We start from the raw sequence: 16,606 nt of genomic DNA on the forward strand, positions 1-16,606 counted from the left end.
AGTAGTGGCAGCATGATTTAAGAATTAAAGGTGGGCATGTGACCCAGGGCATCAAAGCCCAAGGCAGGAATAGGTTCAACTCCAATACTGCAGGTTTTCCTGGGGAAAAGGCATCCTCAAATCAAAAATAATTGAGCAGACTCTAAATGAGAAGGTCTAAATAATGCCAAACTACTACAACCACTGAAAGTTGCCAGGCTCAGAGCTGAACTGCATGGCTTTTATGCAAAAATTGTAATTTTTTCCTCTCAAAACTGAAGGAGGGCAAGGATTCAATATTCTCTCAATCTTTTTGTAGATAAAAGGGATTTCCAAGGGTTTGGCTTCAGTTCTAAGCAGACAAAAAGATGTGAGAAGTTTTTTCTAACCAAACTGCGCAGTGACATAGTGATGTACGTGGTAAAGTTACGCAATTGAGTCAATTCCTTGGCTGCAAGATTCCCATCTGAGGGCAACTTACCTTTATTTTGATGTTTCTGAAGCCAGCAGGACTGTTTCCTAAGACAATGAATGAGGTAAGGCCTCTCTTCATGATAGATTCACAGAGTGTAGAGGCTTGTCTGACAACAGAAATAGCAGCTGCAAAAATGATTTACATTCAAACAATCAGCATTTCAAGAAATGCTGAGAGATTTGCATCGTAATACATAAAGTAATTTGCAATAGGTAAAAACAAATAAGGCTTGATTCTAAATTTTAATCTGTTTTTCTTGTTTTATTCTTGCTTACAGTTTAAACTCTTCTTGCTCCACAACCACAAGTCCTCAATGTCTATGCTTTTACAAGAGGAAGCATTCGACTTTACACAGGTGTTGGGACTCTGGGCTGATGGTTCCCAAGCAATGGAAATTCCAAGTCAAATGAGGGTTTATATCTCTTTGTTTAGAAAGTGCAGAAATAATGTTTCTAATTTCTCATAAAGTGAGAATTTATACAGTCCTACATAATGTCTGTGATTGCAGTACTGTTAGGCTATGACAGAGTTTGTCCCCCCAGATGTTATTTAATTATAATGTATAGACATACATACACACACAAAACAACAAAATTCAATAAAAATTTGAAGAATTAGATAGTATAACTGAGATCTTTTCCATAGGAGTGATCCCATTTACATCACTGGAATAATTTGCTATGACAAGGGTTTAGAGGATCAGGTCTGTATAACAACCATCTGTGCTCCTCAGGTTTTTTCCTCAGATAACATTATTCTCTATCAACAGAAAGAAAATGCCACGTTGACAGGTAACCCAACTTATTTCAAAAGAGCATGCCAGGCCTCTGACTGCTTGGGTGTGACATTTGACTGCAGTTGCCTTCACACTTTGATTATTTCTGCTGCTCTCACCATTGCCCTGTTTCCCCCGTGCAAATTCCTGCAGACACATTAGCATGGACACTGTCACCCAGCTTGTCCACTTGTCACAGCTGAGCTCTGAGCTATTCAGCCAACACCCTGAGACCGACCCCAACCAAGGTGGTGGCCCTGCACAGTACCCTGTGCACGGCCAATATGGCACTGAGACCCTCAGTGCTGGAGCAGCTGCTGCAGCAGGCACCGCAAACCACTAATTGTTACTGGGAAGGTACTTCTGTATTAAGGCACCAAATGTTGAGCCTTCTGCAAATGTTTTAAAGTTATGCAAAATAACCTACACTACAGTATAATATTGCTGCTATTATTATACTTCAGAAATTAATCAATTTTACATATTTTCCCCAACAAATGTTCAAAGGAAGACTAGGACCAGACTGCAGAAATTGGCATTACCTGCCACCATAAGTTAACAGTATCTTTTTAAAGCAATATTCTGTCTGTAAAACAGCAGTTTCAATGTAAGAATTTATAACCTAGTTCTGATAAAAGTATTGCAAAATCATGACACAGTTAAGGGTTTTTGTAAGACACTATGTGTTCTATCAAGCTTTATTTTAGTTTTATTTTTTAATAGTTTAACTTGCAAATCAGAGAGACATTTTCTTAAAACCAAAGAGAAAACCTGTTCAGTTTGCAATGAGCAGCACAGAGAGAAGATAAGAAAGCTTATCAGCAACATTTGCAAAAACTGATTTAGGGTCAGCATCAGAGACTCTGTTTCATTAAATGTCTTTTCTAAAGGCAGCTTTCCCCAAGAACATGTGCAGAGGATTACATTTCCAGAAAAGGATACCAAAGAGAATAGAAAGAAATGACATGTCAGTGGATGGAGAAGGACCTTAGGCACATCAGTATTTTTTCTTAGGGGCTTCTCAGATATGAAATTTCCCATGGAGTCACACACCTGATGCAATGGGAGAGGATTTCAGAATGATTGGCAGATTCTTCTCAGTCAGACCAAGAACATCCTCACCAGCTGAGTGTTCAGAGCACCTAGTAACTGGCAGTCCTGAACTGAGGGCCAGGCTCTCTGCCTGCCAGGGCATTTCAGCCTGGTCTGAATAGCAAAACAGTCCCTAAACCAGACAAAGGAGTATTGAAAACCTATTTGGTAGTGCCTAAGGCACTCTCCGGCGTCTGGGAAATTGCGATTCAAATCCGTGTTCCAAAGTGGAGTGAAGAATGCGTAGGGCACAGAAAATGAGAGTGAAGTAAAAGTAGTGAGGAGCCAACTCCAGCTACTCAGGAGCTTCAGACTCGAGTCAAGGCACCTAGAAATGAGGCAGCTGATGGTCAGTTTTGAAGCCTGATCCAAAGGGACCACACAGTAAAAAAAAAGTGCTACCTCTGTAGATGTACTATGAATCCTCATCTCTTTTCAGGAGGATTCCTGCTGCTTCCCAGTAGTGCTGCTTCCTAAAGTGACTTAAAGGAAAAGATTCATCAAGGAAGGGAAGCAACCAAGGTGAGTCTAGAGGAAGACATCTTCATCACCTAGTAAAATCTGTTCAGTCAACTCCAGCCAATGTGCCTCCCAAGCTGTAAGATGAAAATGGATTATGTGTAGTAGTACTGTAAGAACAGCATAATACTACAAGTAGCTTCCAATTAGCATAAATATAAGGTTATCATATAAAACTGTTGCAGTAGATCTTCACAATTTAGCATTTTAATGTTCTTCCTAATGCTTCCTATGAACAAAGTGATGAAGAACAGGGCCTGCTGTTGGGAGAAAACTGCCATGCTGTGCACACACACTGCAACCGAGCTTTCAATGTCACATCTCCGTACATGAGAAGGAAATATACCACCAGGAAATAGGAACACTGACTTTCAGAGGAAGAAATGCAGCATGAAGCTATGCAGTTTTTCTGGAATTGGATAAGCTGGACCCAGAGCTGCGTGAAGCTCAGAACTTTAGTTTACCTTTGCTTCAGCAAATTCTGCCAGTAGGCTGGTTTGCTGTGCTTGATTTCCCACCAATGAATTTTAAATTTTTGTGTGTTGGAAAATCAGAGCTAGTGCTAAACCTTGGCAAATTTTGCCATGTTCTCTTTTCCCTTGCATGTTATCAGCTCACAATTAATATGCTGTCTCTGATAATGGGGGGGGGGGGGGGGGGGGGGGGACAGTAGTACCATGCATGTTCAGAATCAACATTCTGAACAATTCAGTTTTAAGAGCAAACAAGGAAAAAGGCCTAGTTGACCAACTGATATTACCCATTGCCAACAGTGCTTCCAAAGTCACTCACTGTCCCTTAAAGAGAATACAAGTTTTTTTCTGGGTAAAGGACTTGCATGGCTGGTGGGATCTTGAAGGCTGCAGATTCATGCCTGCCAGCCATGAGCTTCGCTTTGTAAATACATTCCTTCCCTCTGTGAAACAGCAGACCCCAATTTTTGTTTCAAGTTGGGTGGGATAGAATCACCTGGACACAGAGCTGTGCCAGGGTAACAGAAGGTACAATACTGTGTGCTTGGTTACACCGGGTTTTGCATGGAAACTCATGCAATCATTTAAATCAGAGTTATGCTGGTTCACATCAGGCTGGACCAGGTGAGATTATCATCAGTGCCAGCTCACTCTATTACAATGTTGTAACAGAGTTTTTTGAAGCTAACTTCTCGCAGCTTCTATGGGTAGAGAATCTCTTCTCAGAAACTTCTAGTCTGGCTCTCCTGGCCTAAAATATGACTGGGGGCTGTCACAAGTGAGACAGAGTAGCTGGTGTAACACAGTGTTCTGACAGGAACAGCACTCCATGTTCAGGGATCAGCACAGCCATTCCCAACAGAGACTTTTGGTCCACCCCTTTTTCATGTCCCTCACTCACAGCCTATATGACCAAGAAGGTGCTTTTGGAAGAACATTCTGTGTCCCAGTGGTTGCCTGTGCACAAGTCCTGTGGCTACCAGCCTTTTACAGCAGCTTCAGTAATTAATGGCATTTCGAATCTTCATGCTACTTTTTGACAAATGACTATATCATGCATTTGGCTTGTGCAAAAAGTACCATTCAGTCTGAGATCTAACCACAGAAAAGAACATTTTTAAAAGTGTTTATATTTTGTAAGAATTAAAGAAAGTATTTGACAGTTTCCTGAATTTATAAACAACACGAAGTAGAACGAAGTATTGTCCCAATAACAATGTCAAAATCTTGTAGAAATATGAACATGAAAGCTCAATTTTACCAAATAATTCATATTTCAATTTTTCTGTCTTTATGATATATCATTTGTGCAAGAGAGAATAGTTGTTATTATTAACTGCTTTTTCTGAAAATTAAAATCCAAAAGATGTTCACAGGTAAGCAAATTTTCCTACATCTCCGCTGTCAGAACTGAATCCACTGATTATATTAAACACATTTTCCTGGCCACTCTCCTAATGTGGAGAACAATTCAAATCATGTTTCCTTGAACATTTAGCAGCTGGCAATTGCTGGCTGCAGAGTACCTGCCAAGAAGACACTATGCTTGCAAACAAAATTATACACCTACTTACATGTACACACAGAACAGGTCATGTTTATCCCTTCATTAATACCAGCTTTCACAGTGCTGGAACGAAGCACATTCCCTAGGCAATTGCTTTAGGGATAAATTTGTGTCTATTGTTGACTTTGCAGGATACATGGATACATTTCTTGGAGAATTAACAGTAGGCTTCCAGTATCTTTGTCTACTGTGAGTACAGGAATAAAAAGAATTGATCAGATGAGTACTGAGAATGCAGTTCAAATGTAAAATAAGTTTCTACCTTGACCATTCAAGAAACATAGACAGGATAGATGCATTCTGTCTGTCTGATCACCCTCAGGATATAGATATCCTACTGACATTTTTCTGGTGGGAGCAAGAAGTAATTACACTTGCATTTGTTCTGCAGTGGCATTTTCTTTCCTTATTGCTCCTTTTTACCCCACACTGAGAATGGACATTACAAGATCACTGCAAAGCAATGCTGTAGCACAGTAGGCATTAAAAGGCCATAAATTTATACAGGGAATTATCATTTAATGCAGTGAATACGAAACTGAAGCAGCTATGAGTCAGAAGATGCCTGAGGACAGAAAAAGGGTTTAACATGGAGAAATCTAAACCTTATCCGTTTAGCTTAGCTACCTTTTGAAGGCAGTACTAAGTCCCTCCTTTCATGGAGGCCACACTGGTAGAGAGATCTTCCTGACAATATTAACACCACAGCTTTGTGGTGAAGGCAGCCTAGTCCAGAGTCACATTTTACCAAATTATTTCTTAATGTTCAGTAACATTCTCACTTTGGAGTATTCAGGACCCTGAATCAAGGCTAAATTGTGGTGGGAAATGTGGCCTGCTCCAGAAGTGATGGTGAAAGTCACTGCACCTGAGTACCTGAGGGTCCTGGTTATGCTCCCACAAATTCCAGGGTAAGTATATTTGACAGTCAGCCTTTACTCTGCCCTTAGGAAATGCAGTTTGCATGTGTGCATAGTGCTACAGTGCCCTGCTCTGGCACAGGTGTGAGGGGCTCTGCCCTGCCCTGCCCAATCCAGAGCCAGCAGGGCTGGTTCCCACAGCAAGCAGCCAGCTGTGGAACTGGGCTTCTCTGAGACACAAATATTATCAAAGTACTCTGTCTCCCTTGCACCCTCCCCACCACCTTGACATGCACTAGCCAGGGAAGCTGTGATTTGGACATGGGTTGGTACTTAAAACTGCAACAAATTGCTGTCAATAATAATTAAAAAAGGAGTTAGTTAAATGCACGGTACAAATAGGAAATAAGATTAGAGATGACACTTAGACCAGGAGGCCTTTTTCAGGCTGTGGAAAAAAATAGAACACAGTTATTTTTCCCACAGCCTGGCGAAGGCCTCATGTCCTAAATGTCATCTCTAATCTTGCTTTCTATTTCTAGTGTATATTACACTGCTCTGCCAGTGATGCTATAGTTAAAGTGGTGTCACTGTTTCCATTGTAAACCCCTATTTTCAGAGGTTTGTAACTCAACCATAAAAATTTTTTTCTGGGCTGAAACTTAGAAAACAGGTTCTAGAACTGAAACATATTTAATTTTTTTTCTTCCTGTTATTAAAAAATATAGCATATTTTAAAAACAAAATTTTGCAAGCCATTAGACTATAAGAGAAACACACAATGTGTGAAGTTTGAAATTACTCCAAAAGTATTATTAACAGCTTTTTGAGGTAATTCTAAGCTTCTTTTTCCTTAATTCCAAATACAGATACACTACAGGGGCATTTTCTTTTTTAAGAATGAATAGCCATACAGCCAGGTCAAATAACTGGAGTTTTAAAACTGTGAGTAAAATTTATAGGACTGGATCAATAATTTACATTTTATAAAGGCTCCTAAGTACATATTTATATGATAAAATGTAGCAACAATGCATCACAGACAAAAATAATGTGCTTTTAGAAAACTTCATAGATGTAGTTACACAGGCCAATATTCTGCAAGGGGTTTTTTCACATTAAAAGGGTCGCTATTTAGCTAAGAAAACCTTATTCATGCAGAAATAATCAGATCGGGTTCATCCATCTTTCCCCTTTCCATGTGCTGTTGCAGCGACAGAGCTGGATACCCAGTTTGGGTAAGGCAGGAAAGGTGCCATACATGGCTGCTGAGGTTTGCAGAGCACCCCAGGAGTCTGTGCAGGAGTTGTTTGAAGTGAGACAAAGGGGTTCTGCCGAGGACTTTGGTAATAGCATAGAATTCTGGTTACTGGAAAACAACAGCTACGAAAACCTGCCAGATGTCTGAGGAGCTGAAAAATACAGGAAAACCCCATGATTTGGAACATGAGAAATAATACTGAAGCAAATAATAGAAATATATATTTGACAGGGAAGTACCACTAGAAGTATCGCTTCAATCATTACATGCACTCTGCCCTTATTTTCTGTGCTGAAAGGCATCAGTATTTCAATGGACAAAGACTTTGATTTTGCAACTGGATTTTCACCAGTGAATCCTATTGGAAAGTTTTCTGAAAAGGACTATCTGACTCAGAATGTACATTTGAAGAGCAAGAGATTGCAGTAATTTTCCTCACTGAGATCTAAATAAAACCATGGATGGCAATCACATTGGGGGTATTGCAAAATTAGTTCAAGGGACAATCCAGAAGTGCTAATAAAATCAGATCATAAATTTCTGTTCATACCAAACTAGATAAAGACATGTCTGGTTTAAGGAGTATTTGTAACCATCTGTATATTCCACTGACCTCTAACACATAGATAATTATATTACCATTTCATAACAAGGAAGACAATTATCAATACTCTTATTCACAGTCTGGCTTGAATTTTGTTGTAAATACTAGTATTAGACTTGCTTCAGGTATTGTACCTAATTTATTTATTACAGATGACAATCTTCTAATAATGCTTCAGTTCATTTCATCCCTTTTGTTTTATAACCCAAATTTAAACATTACAAGGCATAATTTTATAATCCCTAGAATAAAGTCCATTAAAGTCACTAAATCACTTGAAACCTGGTCCAAATCCTGCTGAGGTGAATGGCTCTCTTGCAGTTAATTAACTTAGAATGATGTTTTGCTCCCCCTAAAACTCCAATAAAATCCGTTTTAATGTTTATAGGAATTGCAAGCATACACTCCCTTTACTTAAATCGCTAAATCATCTTTCCTATCTTATAATTTAACATACACATGCATCATATATATGCATATCTTGTGATAAGTTTTATTCAGCATAAAGATTCCAGTGTCCTGGCAATGACAAGAGGACTCTAAACATTACTCCTGTTGTCCACCTCCTTATTCCCCAAGGTGTCCAATTAATTTTAGTGAAGCTTCTGGAGTAAAGTACAACATGGAGAACAATATCAGAATCTGATCCTTGATTGTAATCTTAAAAAAAAAAAAAAAAAAAGGTGTTATTCTTCTATCCTTCTATTAAAGGAATACTTACTTAATGTCAGTTACATTCCTGACTCTTACAGGAAATGTTGCATCTATTTCATAATTGACCTGACTTGTAAAGTTATAAGTGAGTAGCTACTAAAAGACCACAGAGGCTATTTTGGAAAATGTGACTGCAAGCATATTTTCTTTGAGAAAAGAGGAATGGAAGACTCTAATCCTAATATAGTACAGAGGAAAAAAAAAAAAAATCTGGGAGATTTCAATGTTTTAATATGCTAAAACACTGGAAAGTATGCACACTGTGGCCTAAATTCCCATCACCTTTCTCATGCAAGAAACATCACTGGGTTTATAGGGACCAAATTTTTTGATCCTTTCATCTTTTTTTAATATCTTATTCATAGCTGCAGTCTCAGCAGTTTGCAGGGTTCACTTTAAGCACTGGAGCTTTTAGAAGGAACTTCTTAGTCTTTCAACATTTAAGCATTTATTTGTCTAAATTTATGATTGTTTCTTTGCCAAGAGAGAGAATCAGAAAAAAGATGGACTCCTCCAAACACACAGTAAACACTCAGCAAATGAAAAGGTTCATGACACCACATTTTGTTAAGAAATTTACAGCAGGTGACCTGCCCCTTTTCATGGTGGCAACAACTGTATTATTCACTCCACGTAATGGATTGGGAGGTTATGCTAATCTGAAGTGGGAAGCTATCAATTGTATATGTCCAGACCATTGCTCCCATTGATTTTGTAATTAATGATGAATGTACATTTTGGGAGGGAGAGATTGCTGAGGAGGGAACTTCATGTGCAGAATAAAAACGTTACAGTAGCCTAATCAATTAGGTATGGTTGACAAATGGGTGAGGGAAGACACGACAAAGCACTGTGCTTCAGTAGTGGTCACAGAGAAGATGTCACATGATATCTATATTAATCTTTCCACAGGCTAAATGTGATCCATTGCATCAGCAGGACCATAAAAAAACTGGTATCTCAAAATCACGTGTCTTTGATGCTAACTTGAAACCTGCTTGCTTTGTTCACAGACAAAAACATTGTAATAATGCACTAGGTGCCAAGAAGATAATTTGTCCTTTTAAGCCTGGTAACAAGCTTAAAAGCCACTTAGAATATAATTTTATGTAATAAATAGCACACTTGCAGATGGGCTTAACCAGTCTAAGCGTCAGGAAAAGGTATGCCTTTGGAAGCATGAGAAGGTATCTGTTCCTGTATTTTCTCTCTGGAGCAACTGAGAAGGACTCAAAATACAGTGGAGAAGGGAGAAACTTTGATTTTAAGACTATGCTCGGCCATTAACTAGGGCAAGAGAGCTTGTGTGTCCAAGCAGCTGGACCAGTGATCCCGAGTTTTAATTTGCTGCTAACGCACAGCCACACCTGGGCTGGTTTCTCTGAGCCCCAACAGCAACACTGCTCCCATCACTGCCTGCACAGTTCCTGCACCAGAAGTATGGTTTACACTCTGTCCTTCCTTTGAATCTGTGCTTTAAAAGTACAAGCTTATTAAAGTTCGTTTTCATTCTGCTACAGCAGTATATTGCTATAAATTAGGAACAAGCAATCAGAGCTGATCTTCCTATGGCTCCATGCAACTTACTTTGTAACATCATTTCTGCCAAAGCCAGATTTCTATCCTGCTTTGGTCTACCTAGTAGCTACAAGAAATAAATTCACAATGAAGGAAATACTATCACAATTTCTGATAGGTTTTCCTCATGGGCAATATGACAGGTTGCTTTATTTGTCCTGGGGTGTGTAAGACTCTGGGTCTCACTGGTCTGTCAACTGTTACAGCTACTTGCTGCAGCTTTGCCCAATTCAACAGAGGTGTCTCATTTTTAGAGCATAGTTTAAAATAGTGCTTTTTCTGGCAAGGCAGGTTTGGTCAGTGAAGGACCAGGTAATCATCTGCTGGCTAAACAACAGGTATCTATGACAGCATGCAATAATGGGAGAGAAAGAAAAGTGTCTCAATACCCCAGCCATTCGTACACAGCCCAGCCCTCTCCTGACACCAACCAAGGCACAAGACCAGTGTTGTTAGAATATTGAGAGCCACAGTGGATTACATCAAATGTCCACTGAGGGTTTGTCTCCAGCAAGGTTTCCAAGGAGCTGAGCTGGGAAATGCAGGAAGAGGGCATGTATGTATGGCAGTTCCCACAGGTTGTCCCACAGAACAACTATTTTTAGCTGCAGGAATTTGCTGAGTGATTTCAGTTTCTGCAATGTAATAGTTCTTACTTAATTTCTCATCCAGAGAGTTGTGCAGTCTCTCCTTGAATCCATGTAAACTTAGAGCAGCCCCCACATCCTTTGGAAGAAGTTACACATCAACTGCCTACTGCAGGAAGAAACCAAACTTCATTTGGTTTCTTTTGAACTTGGCTCCTACAACCTTCATTCAACAGTCCTCAACTTCTGTACTAGAAAAGACAGCAAAGACCCAGCTTTGCCCATTCTGCTCATCAGTTTGTAGGTCTGTCACAGTTTTAAACTGAACAGCTCAAGCAGACACAGACCATTCCTACTGTGGAAGTAATTCCACCCTTCTTGGACTTCTGTGAGCATGTCCCAGTTCAATTACATTCTATTTGAGGTGAAAGGACTGGAATAATGTGCACTCTTCAGCATGTGGATGAACACTAACTCATAGAGCTGCTCTCTAGTTTTTTTACTCACTTAACACTTGGTTAACATTTTGGCTGCCTCACAGCACTGAGACAATTTTTTCATGGAACAAACTATTATAATCCCAGGATTGTGATCCTGAGTCATAAGGGTCAGGTCATAGCCTATAATTTTGTATGTGAATTTAGGATTGCTTTTTCCCACATGCATCAGTTTAGCTTTGTGCACATGAAATTTAATTTGCCCACACAATCTCCTGACGTACTTCTGTGCTTCCTGATAGGAGGCCTTCATAGTCACTACCCTGAATAGCTGATTTCCTATCATCCTCAAACTTTCTCATGTCTCTGTTTACCTGCTTGTCCCAGCAGTTTATGGTGTGTTTACCAGGACAGACCCCAGTACAGGTTATGCAGAACTCCATTATTGAGATCCATTACATATCTTCTTGCTTTCCCTTAAAAGTCTTCGGCACAGGACTTCATGAAAAGCCTTGCAGAAATACAAGTATAACAAGCAGCTCACCCTTATTCACTTCCTTATCGACCTCTTCAAAGACCTCTGATAGATTTATAAAGCACGATTCATGTTCCATCGAAGTCTGCCCTGGTATGAAGAGTTTTCCTTTTCATTTTAGTCATAGTCAGGTAACAGTCAATAGATCACAAGCAAACTAAGTGTAAGTGGAAGCATCTCTGCTTATTTAACAGATTTGGCTTATTTCAACCAAGACAAGACTGGGTCACTGAAGTACCAGCTGCTGATGGGTTTCTTCCAAGTCTGATTTGTTCACTGGGGACCTGTAAGAATGATCATGGGGACCCTGAGAGCCACTTCTGACTGTATGATGGTGGCTGCTGCTGGAAATGAGAGCGAGTGGGCTGAAAAAGGCCTAAAGAGGGTTAGAAGCTCATTAGCAGCCTCTAACTCTCTAAGTTTCCTTGGAAATCTCGGCCAGACTAGTTATTGATAGGAGATACTAAATTAAGATCACACTGACATGGAGAACTGGGGAAGTGCTAAATTTTCTGTAGCCATCATGTCCTTGTTTCAGGGAGATGTCACATCCCACTGCTCAGGACAAGCACACCAGCAATGGAAAAATAACAGAACAACCCATATTTATGTTATTCAAAGGATATTTGCCGCTGTCCTCTCTGTAGGTTCTGTAAATATCTAGCTATGACAGGAGAAAAGAAAACATAACCTACAGTCTTCATAGCTGCCAGAGCTTTCAGTCACAGCTGGGCATTTCTGCATATCCCTTTCTCTATGGAGAAGTAAATGCCAAAAAAAAATTAGCTTCTTCTAGCCCTTCCCCCCATCTACCATGCAATGAATTGTATGTAATAACACAATATAGAACATAATTTATTCTTATAATACATAACAATTTATAATAACATGGAAGGAAATGGATGCAAAAGTTTTGAGTGAAACAGAAGAACAGATTTTGCAGAACTGGAGCTTGATGAACAGGAACGTTATCTCTGTTCTGAGAACATTAACATTAAATGAAAAAAATACTTCCAGGAATAAACCAGAGGCTGTGCTGGTATCAATCATACTGCTGTGGAGCACAGGTACAATGCAAAGAGCAGTAAACAGAAGCCCACTCCACCATATTTTTTACCGAGTATTTGGACACCCATATTACTAAAAAAGGATAAAAATGAAAGATCTTTTGCTCTATTTTTTACTATACAAATAACTTTTATAGAACATGGGTTTGTCTCTCTTTGCCCTTCTGTTTTAAGGGGAAAACATGAATTATGGATTCTGAAAAGGAATAAACAAAACGTATGAAAGCAAATGTGGCTAAGTACCCCAATTTTCTAAGATTTAATTATTATCAGTAAATAGCTCCCTTTTAGGAGTAATCCTAATTGGCTATTAACAACAGTAGCTAACAATTTCAAGGCAATTAATATTTTAAAATAATGAGATGGCTAATATATTACATTAGAGCCTAAAGTAAGCAGAAGTCTTGCTAATTATATATATTATTCTCCCTACTTTTCTTAATGAAGGTGTCTAGCTTGTAGATTAATTCATTTTTGCTCTAGTTTTTACTTTTTTAAATCACTGTAACTAATCCTCCCACACACTACTGTAGCATTAAAGCAGAAAGATGTGGATGAAGCAGTGAAAGAAGCACAAAAAAGAATATTAAAATGAAGATTTAGTTCCAAGTTTCAGAAGCAGGTGCCCAAAGTAAAGTATTAAGATATGGGGAAATTAGAGAGAAAAGGCAGAAGCCTGAGTCAACATTTATTTAACACCTTCTGCCTAATGCTGAAACAAATCTAGTCACAGAGGTAATCACACCCAGATCATTTTGATTTTCAAAACATAGCAATTCTTCTGACAAGGATATTTCCATTCCATAGCTTAAATAACTGCTTTTCCTGTTTTCTCCAAAGCAGAGAGAGGAGGGTGTCTTGGATAAATGCAGATTTCTTCCAAATTGGGAGCTAATCTTCCAGGAAAGAATAGCAATGAATGACTTGTTTACAGTCAAAATCTCATTTGTATTAGTCTATAACTACATTTCACTCTCAAATATTTGAGTGTGTCTGTATGCTCAACAACTGTTTGCTGCTGTGATTGCACAAGAGAATTGCCTCTACTGAAAGCTGGAATATACAAGTTTTCCTGTGCTGTGTACCAGAAACACACTGCACTGTGCACTGTTGCCCCTAGGCTCAAGAAACAATTCCAAACTCCCTGGGAAAATGATCCTTGCTTTGGAGAGAGGGAAGTGGAGAAAGCCCTTCCTTTGGTTTCCCCCAGGGAGACACAGGGCACTACCACATCCTGAGCTCAGCCCTGCACACCCAATGCACACACATCATCACTCAGCCCCACAAACACAGCCCAGGGCCTCTGCCCCAGCTCTGAGAAGACCCTTTCCAATTTCTCAGTGAAGCCCAAGCAGTACTGACTGGCTAAAATGTTATAACAGCATGAGGAAATGTGAGGTCAACCTCCACTTAATCACACTACTGCATCTCCTACTGCTCTCCTACATGTATGAAATCCTCTTTAGGACCCAATAGGGGCTGTTAGCACAAAAACAACCACTCAGCAAACAGGATAAAAACACAAAAGGAACTGCTTCAGTGTGGCAAGCGTCTCTCAAGCATCAGACCAAGGTCATATTTTAATTGGGAGCTTGCTGGTAATTTATGTACCATATGATAAAAGTCACCTGTGCTATGGAATATAAAATAAAGCCTTCACACCAACAATGCATCATTAGACTTCTGTATTTGAGACACAAATCAGCACAGTAACTGATGGTATCTGTTAAATGAGTATATTCATTTGTAGACACTCAGAAGACATGCATGCTTATCCCAACAGCAGAACACCCCTTAATAAAGCATAGAGCAGCAAGTATAGGGTCCCAGCTAAGCACACAGCAATAGCTCACACACTTACAGCCTGCAAAGGACTCACTGTCCTTTGTCCTGGATCATACCCATCAGACACTCACGGCATCTCTGTGCCCTGTGTTTGCACCACGTTTAGGAGGAAGCATTCTTTTTCCAAACTGAGACTCACTCCCAAAATACTGTTCTACCACTCTTGTTTTTCATATTGTAACCGTGACAGTGGATGTTGGCTCTTAGGAAACAAGACTTAGGCAGGGCCATATGAGGCAGGTTAATAATAAATGAATACATAAGTGCATCCTAACTCTCTGAACATTATTTTATAGTTTTGTTTCTGTAGCTACTAGTGCATATAGATACAATCTATTGAAGTTCTCTCACTTTTGTGAAAAATCTTTGCACTCAGGTCTTGAGTTGCTGGAAGTATTTTTTCGTGTAGTGCTATGTAGCAGATGACCAATTATTTTTCTCATCAGAAATACAAGGGATAGTAAATAATATTATAAAAGACATTTAAAAGGAATATTTGGTAGCAAATTCCCTTCCAACTTCTGTAGCAGTTTCTCTTGGGTACTAATTTGTCCAGGATCTTTTTCTTATTTCAAGTCACTGGAGTAGACAAGACTAACATGAGACATTTAACATACACATCTACTTATCAAAAAAATAAATAGATTACCAGTTTGTTGGAATACGTTGCAGTACATTCCCTGCAGCACAGATAAAGACCAACCTTGGCCCATGGATTATTTGATAGCTCAACAAACCATTGCTTTGTACTTTATCTATCTTTGGCACCTCAGCTCCAAGTCAGCTCCAAGTTCAAGCCTCAAGTCAGCTCCCTAACTTTGCAACCAGTACAGAAAATAAATTTTAAAAAAACAGTACAGGGTTCAGGCAAGGGCTCAATGGCCATTCAGTGAGTGAGCAGCAGCTCCCCCAAGTAAAAAAAAACCTGCTTTAATATTCAGTCTCATTATGGTCCTCATTGAGGGCTAATGTGACATTGGGACAAGAGACAAAACAGCTTAGATATATACAACTGAAGATTTATTACATACACATACTTGTGTATAGGGTATCAGTCTGTCTCTATGTCCTACTCCCAAAATGAGCAAGAAGCCAGTCAAGATGATAAAAGATGGATAAAATGTCCTTTCTGATGTCTCCCATCACTTGGCAAATGCTCATTACGGAGCTGCCAGTAGAGACCCACTACACCAGCCTTGAGGATTGACATGGGGCAGTGAGATATTACCAGCTTCCTTTTAAGCAAAACCTGAGAGAAGGATTTTATTCTTTCACTCCCTGAGAAAAAGGCACCAGGGCAGGAACAGACACTTTCTTGTGGGCAGAGAGGCCTCTTTTCAAACACGCAGAGGAAACGTCAGGTTTGGGGTTGCCAAGTACCTGAATTCAGGGTTCATTCTGTTACTGCATATAAATGTCTCTGGTGTGTTTGGCACGACATGTTATCCTAGACTGATCATATGTTCACAGATTGTGGAGAGTGTGTGAAAGCCTTTTTTGCTGTAGTTATTGGGCGAAGTCACGTCTGTTACCTGGTACCCATGCAGAGAAATCTGTAATCTGGGAACAGATGGTCTGAGTGAGTGAGAGAAAGACAGAGAGAGAGAGACGCTGTCTGGAAGACTGCAGAGTTTTCCACTCAGACGAGATGAAAGAGGAATGAACAAATCCACCACAGCATGACAAAAACATGAAAATATAGAAGAATGTCAGTCCTGAAGGTCATTCCTTTAGAATTCACCAACTGTCTATGCACCATATGTGCATATCAACACACCAAAGAGAGCCCACCATCCTGTTGCACAGAGCCGGAGGTGGCTTACACAGCCAAAATTTGTGGAATCGTAGACTACCCATTTAGAAAAGTGACACACTGTAGTCTAACCATACAGTCTGAGCAGAATCTGAAAAGATATCTAGCAACGTCTGCTCTGGATTTATTACAAAATTTGATTGCAATAGGCCAGAACTGGAAAATTCACATCCTAGTCTTCAAGCACTACCTTTGTGGGATATGTTTGGATCTGAGACTTTTTCAGCAACTTGAGGGATGCAGTCCAAGCCTGGCTTTGGAGTCCAAGTGCCCCTGGAACTGGTGACACCTGCCACCAGGACAAGTCCATCCTTCCCAAACAGTTACATGAAACTGACTATTGCTACCAAAAGGCAGTACTGCATTACTCTCAAATAAAATGAATTGGATCTAACATGTCTTAAAATCTTGTTCAGCCTTCTTGA

General features: G+C 39.6%; 1 long non-coding RNA gene across 2 annotated transcripts in view; it reads right to left on the bottom strand.

Moving 5' to 3' along the window:
• The window catches only part of LOC309576699, a 222,796-nt gene that overhangs the window by 25,787 nt on the left and 180,403 nt on the right, over positions 1 to 16,606 (bottom strand). The window contains exon 4 of one of the 2 annotated variants that reach the window (XR_014226703.1): positions 461 to 579. The exons of the other annotated variant lie outside the window; for it this stretch is intronic. This is a non-coding gene — a long non-coding RNA (uncharacterized lncRNA). The remainder of the gene's footprint in view (positions 1 to 460; positions 580 to 16,606) is intronic. 2 annotated transcript variants of the gene reach the window in all.

Source organism: Coloeus monedula (genome assembly GCF_965178545.1).
Source record: "Coloeus monedula genome assembly, chromosome: 10".
Classification (NCBI taxonomy): domain Eukaryota; kingdom Metazoa; phylum Chordata; class Aves; order Passeriformes; family Corvidae; genus Coloeus; species Coloeus monedula.